Raw genomic sequence first — 12,510 nt, 5'->3', positions numbered from 1 at the left:
GTTTGCAAAGCACAGTAAAATACAAGTTGTCAGACCTTTACGTGTCTTGGTACAGTGGTACCTCAGGTTACAGACGATTCAGGTTACAGACTCCGCTAACCCAGAAATAGTACCTCGGGTTAAGAACTTTGCTTCAGGATGAGAACAGAAATCGTGCTCCGGCGGTGCAGTGGCAGTGGGAGGCCCCATTAGCTAAAGTGGTACCTCAGGTTAAGAACAGTTTCAGGTTAAGAACTGAACTCCAGAACAAATTAAGTTCTTAACCTGAGGTACCATTGTATTAAGTGCTCACAATTGTGCTTTCCCCCACCCCCCACCCCCCACCCCTCTCGGAGTAAATAGACCACAACCTTAAGTAAGTTTAAATGCTTTACTTACAGGAATCAGAGATCTCACTCATGTATCATTTAACACTGCAGCAGAAACAACACAGGCAAGGTATTATTGGTTACAAAATACGGACGTTAGTCTCAAACATACAGTCTGAGATGTCTGCTCAGTTACATAGTTCAAAGAGAAGATGGGAGGACAGGAAACAACCCTTATTTACTTCCTCTCCAAAGGTGAGGGGGGCATGACCTAACCAAGCCTTCTGTAACAAATCACAGCAATTTAAAGCTACCTGGTCCTTAACCCCATCATTTATTAACTAGCATAGGCGTGCATTGTTAGGTTTGAATGCAAAATCTCCCACAATACAGGCAGAGAGCATAATATATAGCAAAATGTCCGACACGATTTTAAGCACTGATCTATACATGACAGGCCCCAAGTGAGATTTCATTTGGCTGTTACCACTTCTCCCTGAAGAGCAAATTTAGCAAAACATTTCTCACTTCTTTCCCCATTTTCCACCTAGTTGCTTTGTTTAGCTTCGGGTTTGCAACCTCATTCCAGAAACGCATGACATTTTGTTTGCTCGGTGGCTGCAGCGGGAACACTTTTTGTCTCTCCGCCGAGAAGGCAGAGGCATGCAAGCCAAAGAGTTTGTTTGACTTGTAGCTGGGGAGAAAAACAGCTGTCCTCTATCTTCTGGGATTAAGCAACCTTTTAGCAGCAAATCACCTTGTGCTGTGAAGGAAGAGACATTTTAAATTTGGAACAGCTTCCTCTCCTCTCTCCCACCACATCTTTAGAAAATAGATGCAAATATGCTCAGGATTAGGTCTCCTAACAACTGTCGCAATAAACACAAGGATGCAATTGTTGCTGTGATTAACAGCGATGAGTTGGAGTCATTCACTTGCTATCCCTGGGCCCCTTTTCACACTCTTTGTCTTATTTCTTTTGTAGGGTGTTTATTCTGGCTCAGATAAGGGGAACTTTCTTCTGACTGAGGTCCATATTTCCTCATGGGCAAAGGTTAGAGTTGTATAGACGCAAACACACACCTGTCTCCATCTTCCACCCAGGCAAGCAAGGACCTTGGGGCCAGTGATGGACATGGCTTAGGGATAGGGGATATTGCTCCATGAGAGTCCTGAGGACCAGATAGAAAGGCCTTGGGGGCCATATCTGGAGGTGCACACCTCATTTGTCACTTGCTGAAACCTGGTTGTTGTCTTCTTCTTTGGTGATCCCTCGTAGCCAAGTAAGATTGTCTTCCATAAACACGGTTTTAACAGTGAGTCCGTAAGTGACTGTGGAGGCCAGTTCTGGATCCACACATCCTTCCACAGTGGGGACATTAGTTTCTGGGCGGGAGTTGGTCACGGTGTGGATTTGCCAAGCGTGCCTCCCTCTTAGCACCTTTCTCCCTTGTGTCCTGAGTTCGAGTGTCCTCAAAGCCCATGACACCTTTGGTCAAGGTTGTTCTCCAACTGGAGTGCTCGCAGGCCAGTGTTTCCAGTTGTCAGTGTGTACACTACATTTTTTAGATTTGCCTTGAGGCAGTCTTTAAACCTCTTTTGTTGACCACCAGCCTTACACTTTCCATTTTTAAGTTCGGAATAGAATAGTTGCTTTGGAAGACGATAATCAGGCATCCGCACAACATGACCAGTCCAACGAAGTTGATGTTGAAGAATCATTGCTTCAACACTGGTGATCTTTGCCTCTTCCAGTACACTGGTATTAGTTCGCCTGTCTTCCCAAGTGATGTGTAGCTGTAACTGTTGGAGGATGGATGGCAGCTAACAGATTGAGGTTGAATCCTGACAAGACAGAAGTACTGTTTTGGGGGGTACAGGGGGCGGGCAGGGGCGGGGGACTCCCTGGTCCTGAATGGGGTAACTGTGCCCCTGAAGGACCAGGTGCGCAGCCTGGGAGTCATTTTGGACTTACAGCTGTCCATGGAGGTGCAGGTTAATTCTGTGTCCAGGGCGGTTGTCTACCAGCTCCACTTGGTACGCAGGATGAGACCCTACCTGTCTGCGGACTGTCTTGCCAGAGTGGTGCATGCTCTAGTTATCTCCCACTTGGACTACTGCAATGCACTCTACGTGGGGCTACCTTTGAAGGTGACCCGGAAACTGCAATTAATCCAGAATGTGGAAGCTAGACTGGTGACTGGGAGTGGCCGCTGGGACCACATAACACCGGTCCTGAGATATCTGCATTGGCTCCCAGTACATTTCCGAGCACAATTCAAAGTGTTGGTGCTGACCTTTAAAGCCCTAAATGGCCTCAGTCCTGTATACCTGAAGAAGCGTCTCCACCCCCATCGTTCAGCCCGGACATTGAGATCCAGGGCCTTCTGGCGGTTCCCTAATTGCAAGAAGTGAGGTTACAGGGAACCAGGCAGAGGGCCTTCTCGGTGGTGGCGCCCGCCCTGTGGAATGCCCTCCCTTCAGATGTGAAGGAAATAAGCAGCTATCCTATCTTTAAAAGACATCTGAAGGCAGCCCTGTTTAGGGAAGTTTTTAATATTTAATGCTGTATTGTTTTTAACACTCGATTGGAAGCAGCCCAGAGTGGCTGGGGAAACTCAGCCAGATGGGCAGGATATAAATAATAAATTATTATTATTATTATTATTATTATTATTATTATTATTATTATTATATTAACGAAGCAGCGAACTTATTGCAGGCTGGCTAGAGTGTTAGTAATAAATACTTGGGTTTGGCTAGCAACATGCACAACAGCATATAGAGGCCCAGAGCTTGGTGGTAGAGCTTCTGCCTCGGATGCAGAAGGTCACAGGTTCAATCCCTGGCGTCTCTCGGCAGGCCTAGCAGAGATGTCCTGTCTGCAACCCCAGAGATTTATTACTTATTTGTAAAAATATTTGCATACCATAAAATATATGTCATTTAAAAAAATCTACCAAAGTGGTTTACAGCAATAAAAACATAAACCATACAGCAAAACTACAAAAAGGAATTGTAAAAGGCACCGGTGGTGTGGGGGCTGGCAACACGAGAACAGACCTTTTCAACAGTGGTTCCCCATTTGTGGAATGCTCTCCCTACAAAGGTTTGGCTAGCGACTTTATTATAAACCTTTAGGCACCTGGCAAAAACGTTCCTCTTTACCCATTGATATCCAATGCCCTTTTAAAAGGTGTTGGGGCAGGATTATTGAGTTTTTCTTCTTATTTTTATTATGTATTTTGTGTTTTTATACTGTGATTTTATGTTGTAACCGCTCTGAGACCTGCAGGTATAGGGCAGTATACAAATTTAATTAATCATCATCGTCGTAGAATCTTATAGTTGGAAGGGACCCTAGGGTCATCTAGTCCAACCCCCTGTGATGCAGGAATCTCAAAATAATAATAATCCTTCAACAACCTGGTGATGTTACTGGACTCCAACTCCCATCGTCCTTGACCAATGCCTGGGCCACCAGGGGAAGTGCGGCACTCAATATTTGGAGGGCACCAGTTGGGGAATCCTGCTTCATTTCGTATTTCATCATTTTGCATTTCCCTCTTGGATCCAACGTTGGGGGGAAAACCTGACACTTGTCTCTTCAGAAGGGGAATCAGTTGTTGCAACAGCCACTTCATGGAAACATTCCTGTGTCGTTATGCAACCTGATGGATGTGCTGGTCCTCAGCCCGACGAAAATATTTGACTTTTGAGAAAGAAAAGCTTGCGATTTTGGCTGGGAGATGTTGCCTTGCACATACACACACCCTTTGCTTGAACAGCGGCAAGCAGTTGAGTTTCTGAGCATCATCTGGACCACAGGATTGTTCCTGTTGTGTTTGCCAAAACTTCTCTGGCTATGAGCGGATCCAGCCGCCTCCTCCTTGATCTCGGAAGCAATCGATAGCCGGGTGAGCTGGTCCCAAACAAAAGAGCTATTTATTACGTATTACAAGGAACAAACCTGTATGTGTCGGGTTATTACTGGTGTCCTGTGATGGATTACTGCATGCTCAAATATTGATTGGAAACTTGGATGAGGGTTTGCAAAACTGTTGCCTAGATATGTGCTATCCCAAAGCCTTCAGGTTGGTAGCAATGTTTTCCTGCCTTGTTGGTTCTGAATAGCCAAGTTAGTAATGGGAGGCAGCGGTGGTGTAGTGGTTAGAGCGTCAGAAAAGGACCTGGGAGACGTAAGGTTTGAATGCCCATTTGGCCATGAAACTCACTGGGTGACCTTCGGCCAGTCACTGCCTCGCAGCCTGCCCTACTTTGCAGGGTTGTTTTGGGGATTAAAATGAGGGAGGGGGGACTGTACCACCTTGAGCTCCTTAGAGGAAAAGGAACGATATAAATGTTGCCAGTCAGTCAATAACAGAGACCGCTGTCACTTCGCATGCAGAAAATGACCAGAGGGGCAGATCAACTTACCTATGAGGAAAAGTTGGCAATGTTTGGGGTGTTGTGGTTTGGGTGAAAGGAAAGTGGGGTAAAGGAGGGCTCAGTAGATGTGTACAGTGGTACCTCGGGTTACATACGCTTCAGGTTACAGACTCCGCTAACCCAGAAATATTACCTCGGGTTAAGAACTTTGCTTCAGGATGAGAACAGAAATCGTGCTCTGGTGGCACGGCGGCAGCAGGAGGCCCCATTAGCTAAAGTGGTGCTTCAGGTTAAGAACAGTTTCAGGTTAAGAACAGACCTCCAGAACGAATTAAATTCTTAACCCGAGGTACCACTGTATAAGCATATGGACAAAGAAAGTGGTTCAGGAGACTAGTGACGTCATCCAATGAAGCTTAACAGGCAAAACAATGGACTCCTCTACACAGCACTTCTTTAAACTACGGGACTTATAGCCACAAGATGTAGAGATGGCCACCAACTTGGGTGGCTTTAAAAGAGGATTGGATAAATTTATAGATTGTGAGGCTATCAATGGCCACCAGTCAGTGCTTTTCGTTTGTGTTTTTGTAAAAGAGAATTAGGTGCAGGGACTTACATTTTGATTAAAAAAAGAATCCCAGTCACCAGTCTAGCTGCCGCATTCTCGATTAGTTGTAGTTTCCGCGTCACCTTCAAAGGTAGCCCCATGTAGAGCACATTGCAGTAGTCCAAGCGGGAGATAACTAGAGCATGCACCACTCTGGCAAGACAGTCTGCGGGCAGGTAGGGTCTTAGCCTGCATACCAGATGAAGCTGGGAGACAGCCGCCCTGGACACAGAATTGACCTGTGCCTCCATGGACAGCTGTGAGTCCAGAATGACTCCCAGGCTGTGCACCTGGTCCTTCAGGGGCACAGTTACCCCATTCAGGACCAGGGAGTCCCCCGCCCCCGCCCGCCCCCTGTCCCCCCAAAACAGTACTTCTGTCTTGCCAGGATTCAACCTCAGTCTGTTAGCCACCATCCATCCTCCAACCGTTACAGCTACACATCACTTGGGAAGACAGGCAAACTCATATCAGTGTACTGGAAGAGGCAAAGATCACCACTGTTGAAGGACCAGGGAGTCCCCCACACCTGCCCACCCTCTGTCCCCCAGAAACAATACAGTGGACGCTCAGGTTGCGAACATGATCTGTGCGGGATGCACGTTCCCAACCCGCAGAGTTCGCAACCTGCAGCGGCGCATCTGTGCACGCACAGGTTGTGATTTGGTCTTCTGTGCATGCACAAAGCGTGATTTAGTGCTTCTGCGCATGCACAACCCCCAAAACCTGGAGGTAACCGGGTACTTCCGGGTTTTGGCAGGTCCATAACCCCCCCAAAAAATGCAACCTGAAGCGTCTGTAACCCAAGGTATGACTGTACAGTGGTACCTTGGGTTACACACGCTTCAGGTTACATAAGCTTCAGGTTACAGACTCTGCTAACCCAGAAATAGTACCTCGGGTTAAGAACTTTGCTTCAGGATGAGAACAGAAATCGTGCTCCGGCGGCACGGCGGCAGCGGGAGGCCCCATTAGCTAAAGTGGTGCTTCAGGTTAAGAACAGTTTCAGGTTAAGAATGGACCTCCGGAATGAATTAAGTACTTAACCTGAGGTACCACTATACTTGTCAGGATTCAACTTCAATCCATTATCTGCCATCCATCCTTAAAAACATTAGAAGAGTCCACCTTGCCCAGCATCCTATTCTCGCAGTGGCCAACCGGGAGAGATCAGTTGAGTTGGCAGGTGTGCATTGGCAGCCCCTCAGTGCATGGGCTGTTCCCTTCTGCCAGCGCATATTATAAGAGAGGTTTATGGTAGCAAGTCCTCTGCCCAGAGACCATCAAGACCAGGCAAGCACAGATCACTTTGCTTTGGAGCACTCTGCCCGGCCTGTTGTTTGCACAGGAACTTGGGCGAGTGCGAAACAGGTTCGGCCACAGCAATGTGCACAAGCAGAGATATTCTAAGAATATAGCGCCAACCCCACTCCCACTAGCAAATAGGAACAAGTCAGGCATTTAAAAATAAGCATGACTGACAACACCGAAAGAAAAGGGTTTCAAAACCAAACAAGAGCTCTCGAGCTTGCATTTAAAGAAATGTCATTATAGGATGAATATGTGAGCAGGATTTGAACTATGAGCAACAGAAGAAGAACTTAAAGGTAGTGTTGCTAAGATATGAAGTAGAAGGCAGAGTGCTACAGAAGGAGGAAAATCAAAACATCATGGAAAAGGGGATGGGAAGTTGCCAAAAATAACAAGGGGGAAAAATGCTTTACTGTGTATTGAAGTGTATGTGTTAAATTTTTGGAAAATAAAAATTTGAGTTAAAAAGTGTTCTCGAGCTTGCGCCTTATCTTGCATGCATCCAGGCGCACAATGCAATTCAATGTCAGAAGGCAAACCACTGGATCTTGAGCAGGAAAGAGAGAGTGAGAGAGAGTTTCCTGGCAAAGCTAGCTGGGAACCGAAGGAGCTTTGAATGGTGTGACTGGAAAACAGGGGTATACCTAGGGGTAAGGTAAAAGGTAAAGGGGCCCCTGACCATTATCAATCGTGACTGACTCTGGGGTTGCAGCGCTCATCTCGCTTTATTGGCCAAGGGAGCTGGTGTATAGCTTCCGGGTCATGTGGCCAGCATGACTAAGCCGCTTCTGGCGAACCAGAGCAGCACACGGAAACGCCATTTACCTTCCCGCTGGAGAGGTACCTATTTATCTACTTGCACTTTAACGTGCTTTCGAACTGCTAGGTTGGCAGGAGCAGGGACCGAGCAACGGGAGCTCACCCCATCGTGGGGATTCAAACCGCTGACCTTCTGATCGGCAAGTCCTAAGCTCTGTGTTCTAACCACAGCGCCACCCGCGTCCCTTTAACCCTGTATAAGGCACTCCTAAGTGTCCCACAATGCAACACCCAAGTGAGAGAGGATCGCTCTCTATCATCAAGGGGCACATTTCAAACATCACCTATTTTAAAAGAGGGCTACTTCCATTAAAAGAGTTCTTCAGAACCCTTTCTTTTTGCACTCCATCCCTGTTGAGGGATTAAGATGCTGATAAAATCTAGACTAAAGGCTGAGCGTTCACAGCAAGAGGCTGGCTATATTGCATTCGTGGGCAGACTTCGCAAGTTTTCTAGTTAATAGCAGGCATTTGAAAACAGGCGTTACTAGTCTTTTCAGCAGAGTTTATACATCCAGCTATTATTCCATTAGGGACGCGGGTGGCGCTGTGGGTTAATCCACAGAGCCTAGGGCTTGCCGATCAGAAGGTCGGCGGTTCAAATCCCTGTGATTGGGTGAGCTCCCGTTGTTCAGTCCCAGCTCCTGCCAACCTAGCAGTTTGAAAGCACATCAAAGTGCAAGTAGATAAATAGGTAAGTGGGAAGGTAAACAGCATTTCCGTGCGCTGCTCTGGTTCACCAGAAGCGGCTTAGTTGTGGTGGCCACATGACCCGGAAGCTGTACGCCGGCTCCCTCGGCCAATAAAACGAGATGAGCACCGCAACTCCAGAGTCATCCGCGACTGGACCTAATGGTCAGGGGTCCCTTTACCTTTACCTATTATTCCATTGCAGAGAGAAAAACCTTAAGTAGCTGAGAGAGTTTTGCTTAGTGGTTGCTACAGTGCCCTTATATGAGAGTTGGTGGAACTGAAAATAGGATGGTTTCCAGATTTCCTCTTGTACTAAATTAGAATTGCCGGGCATCAGTTTGGCTTTCGTTCCTGATGGGTGTCCTTGAAGGGATACTTCCATGCATGGAAAATCATGTGAATGGGGCACCCTTGAAGATAGGGTGCTGGTTGTCCTTCATGTGTCCTGCAAAGGATTATGGCAGGGTCACCGACCATATTGATGGATGAGTGAGTACTGTGGACACCACTTCCTTCTTTGACCTCTCTCTCCCAAAATTTCTCTTCATGGCCACTTTTGATCTCCAGGGGCTGTTCCAAGCCACTGGGTTTTTCTTTTCCCACTTCCATCTCCCTGAATGGGGGCTGGACGGGGGAAGCTCTAACATGCGAAGACTTGCAGTTTTCCAGTTGCACTGTAAGCTCCTCATTTATTTTTTTCTGTTGGCAGATGAAACACAGGGAGAAATTAAGACGCCTCTGCGCTTATCAGATGAACCAAGTTAAAATACTCCCACAGTGGGGAAAGCGGGTCTCTTCCTCTCCCAACCCCCATACTCCTTTGAAAATGACTCACATCGTCAACTCCGTGTTTACTTTTCTCGCCCGAGGAGCAAAGATAACCCTCAAGTATTCATGCTGCTTCAACTCTTGCATATGTATAAGTTGTGCTTGAGATCCAAGGACTCTGGAGTTCCTTAGTGCAATTCGATGTGATTTTCATTCTGCAGTGCAGCTCTGTCAAAAGACAGAAAATGGAGTGTGGCCTTTCAGGTGTCGATACCTTTTGAGGAATTGCTGGGCCGCTTGCTCTTTGGTGGTTTGAACTGGCCATCTTGATGTCGGGATGAAGAGGAATGCTTAAAAAATCCTCGGGCAGTGGATGCCTCCTAGCTTTTATGGGAGTGGCAGGGAAACTGCAACTCCCATCACCCCAAACTCCTGGCCACGCTAGGAGTTGCAGTTCAGCAATATATAATATATAATATAAATTTTTATTTATACCCCGCCCTCCCCGGCCAGCTGGGCTCAGGGTGGCTAACACCAGTAAAATTACAATTAAAAAAACCAACCAATTTAAAATACAGGTTAAAATATAATTTGAAATGCAGCCTCATTTTAATAGTAGCCCATAGATCAAAACCATAAGGGGAGGGAAACATAAGGGTCAGACTGAGTCCAAACCAAAGGCCAGGCGGAACAGCTATGTCTTGCAGGCCCTGTGGAAAGATGTCAAGTCCTGCAGGGCCCTGGTCTCTTGTGACAGAGCGTTCCACCAAGTCAGGGCCAGTGCTGAAAAGGCCCTGGCCCTAGTTGAGACCAATCTAACCTCCTTGAGGCTCGGGACCTCCAAGGTGTTGCCATTTGTGGACCTTAAGGTCCTCCGCGGGGCATGCCAGGAGAGGCGGTCCTGTAGGTACGTGGGTCCTAGGCCGCGGCTGGACGGCTACAGATACCCTATGTTAGAAGGCGGAATTTAGAGGGGCAACACATTCCCCAAGCTATTGTGGGGTATCTCATTCCAAACTCTCCAGAAGAGACCCGAAGTCACCAGGAGACTCTTTCCTATCATTGACTCTTATTGGCAAAACATCAACTGGTTACCCTGAGTTACTATTCAGCGCTCAGCCTAACCAAGGAATAGACTTTCATCAGCTCAGCACCATGAAGGCAAACATAACCAACACAGCTTGCCCATTCCATGCCCTCCCAGCTGGTCCCTCTAGTCTCTATAGTCGTCAGCATGGTGCCCATGGGTGTGACAGTTGTCCTTGAGTTCTTCTGGCACATGCAAAGCCTCAGAGGCCCTCCACTTGTTACCCTCTTTGGTTGTGAGGTGGTACGGATGGGTGCCTTTTTCCTCCCTTGAAAAGTTGTTGTTTAGTCATTTAGTCATGTCCGACTCTTCGTGACCCCATGGTCACGCCAGGCACTCCTGTCTTCCACTGCCTCCCGCAGTTTGGTCAAACTCATGTTCGTAGCTTTGAGAACACTGTCCAACCATCTCATCCTCTGTCTTCCCCTTCTCCTTGTGCCCTCCATCTTTCCCAACATCAGGGTCTTTTCCAGGGAGTCTTCTCTTCTCATGAGGTGGCCAAAGTATTGGAGCCTCAGCTTCAGGATCTGTCCTTCCAGTGAGCACTCAGGGCTGATTTCCTTCAGAATGGAGAGGTTTGATCTTCTTGCAGTCCATGGGACTCTCAAGAGTCTCCTCCAGCACCATAATTCAAAAGTATCCATTCTTCGGCGATCAGCCTTCTTTATGGTCCAGCTCTCACTTCCATACATCACTACTGGGAAAACCATAGCTTGAACTATACGGACCTTTGTCGGAAAGGGGATGTCTCTGCTTTTTAAGATGCTGTCTAGGTTTGTCATTGCTTTTCTCCCAAGAAGCAGGCGTCTTTTAATTTCGTGGCTGCTGTCACCATCTGCAGTGATCATGGAGCCCAAGAAGGTAAAATCTCTCACTGCCTCTACTTCTTCCCCTTCTATTTGCCAGGAGGTGATGGGACCAGTGGCCATAATCTTCATTTTTTTGATGTTGAGCTTCCGACCATATTTTGCGCTCTCCTCTTTCACCCTCATTAAAAGGTTCTGTAATTCCTCCTCACTTTCTGCCATCAAGGTTGTGTCATCTGCATATCTGAGATTGTTGATATTTCTTCTGGCAATCTTAATTCCAGTTTGGGATTCATCCAGCCCAGCCTTTCGCATGATGAATTCCCCTTGAAAAGTACATAGTGCCAAAGGAGGAAGTTAGGGGAGTGGCCCTCTTTCCCACTTCCTCTTTCAGCTCTATGTGGTTTTCTAGGTTCCAATCTAGTTCCATCTGGTACGCTAGCTGAGACCCTACCTGTCCACGGACTGTCTCACCAGAGTGGTGCATGCTCTAGTTATCTCCCGCTTGGACTACTGCAATGTGCTCCACGTGGGGCTACCTTTGAAGGTGACCCAGCAACTACAACTAATCCAGAATGTGGCAGCTAGACAGGTGACTGGGAGTGGCCACCGAGACCACAGAACACCAGTCCTGAAAGACCTACATTGGCTCCCAGTACGTTTCCGAGCACAATTCAAAGTGTTGGTGCTGACCTTTAAAGCCTTAAATGGCCTAGGCCCAGTATACCTGAAGGAGCATCTCCACACCCATCATTCTGCCTGAGGTCCAGCGCCGAGGGCCTTCTGGCGGTTCCCTCTGTGAGAAGTGAGGTTACAGGAAACAGGCAGAGGGGCTTCTCGGTGGTGGCGCCCGCTCTGTGGATCACCCTCCCATCAGATGTCAAGGAAATAAACAACTATCTGACTTTCAGAAGACATCTGAAGGCAGCCCTGTTTAGTGAAGGTTTTAATGTTTGATGTTCTATTGTGTTTTTAATATTCTGTTAGGTGCTGCCCAGAGTGGCTGGGGAAACCCAGCCAGATGGATGGGGTATAAATATGATGATGATGATTATGGTGATGATGATTTCTGCTGGATCCATTGGAAAAATGAAGTGTTTTGTCTTCCTTTCAGTTTCAGCGTGGGTAATGGTGATCCAGGGAGGGGGATAAAAAGGGTGTGTGGAGCCAGTGTGTGAATCCAGTGTGGTGTAGTGGTTAAGAGCAGTGGACTCGTAATCTGGTGAACAGGGTTCGATTCCCTGCTCTTCCACATGCAGCTGCTGGGTGACCTTGGGCTAGTCACACTTCTCTGAAGTCTCTCAGCCTCACTCACCTCACAGAGTGTTTGCTGTGGGGGAGAAAGGGAAAGGAGATTGTGAGCCGCTTTGAGACTCCTTAGGGTAGCGATAAAGTGGGATATCAAATCCAAACTACTCTTCTTCTTCTTCTTCTTCTTCTTCTTCTTCTTCTTCTTCTTCAACACTCACTCAAAAATCCAAATGTTCCCAAAGGCTTGCAGTTGCTGAGTATCATCATATCAGTTAAATTAGCAGAATACCCTGCTGCACAAATGAAGTTTTAACTCTCAATCAGAATCGGTTTTGCTCTGCTCTGTCTTTTGCCTTTTGGTAGCGTGACTCACTCCATCCCTTGGGGTTTTAACAAAAATGCCCAGCTGGACTTGTCCCTCCCTAAAGCAGCTTTGCCTGATGAAAATACGACACATCCCTTTTCGCAT

General features: G+C 47.2%; 1 protein-coding gene across 1 annotated transcript in view; it reads left to right on the top strand.

The window, feature by feature from the left end:
• VIPR1 (vasoactive intestinal peptide receptor 1) overlaps positions 1–12,510 on the top strand; it is a 116,950-nt gene that overhangs the window by 49,618 nt on the left and 54,822 nt on the right. The gene's annotated exons all lie outside the window — the stretch shown is intronic.

The sequence above is a fragment of the Podarcis pityusensis genome (assembly GCF_964106645.2).
Source record: "Podarcis pityusensis genome assembly, chromosome: 12".
NCBI classification, from domain to species: Eukaryota; Metazoa; Chordata; class Lepidosauria; order Squamata; family Lacertidae; genus Podarcis; species Podarcis pityusensis.
Note: the sequence above shows the minus strand (reverse complement) of the source record. Positions and strands in the feature narration are given on the sequence as shown.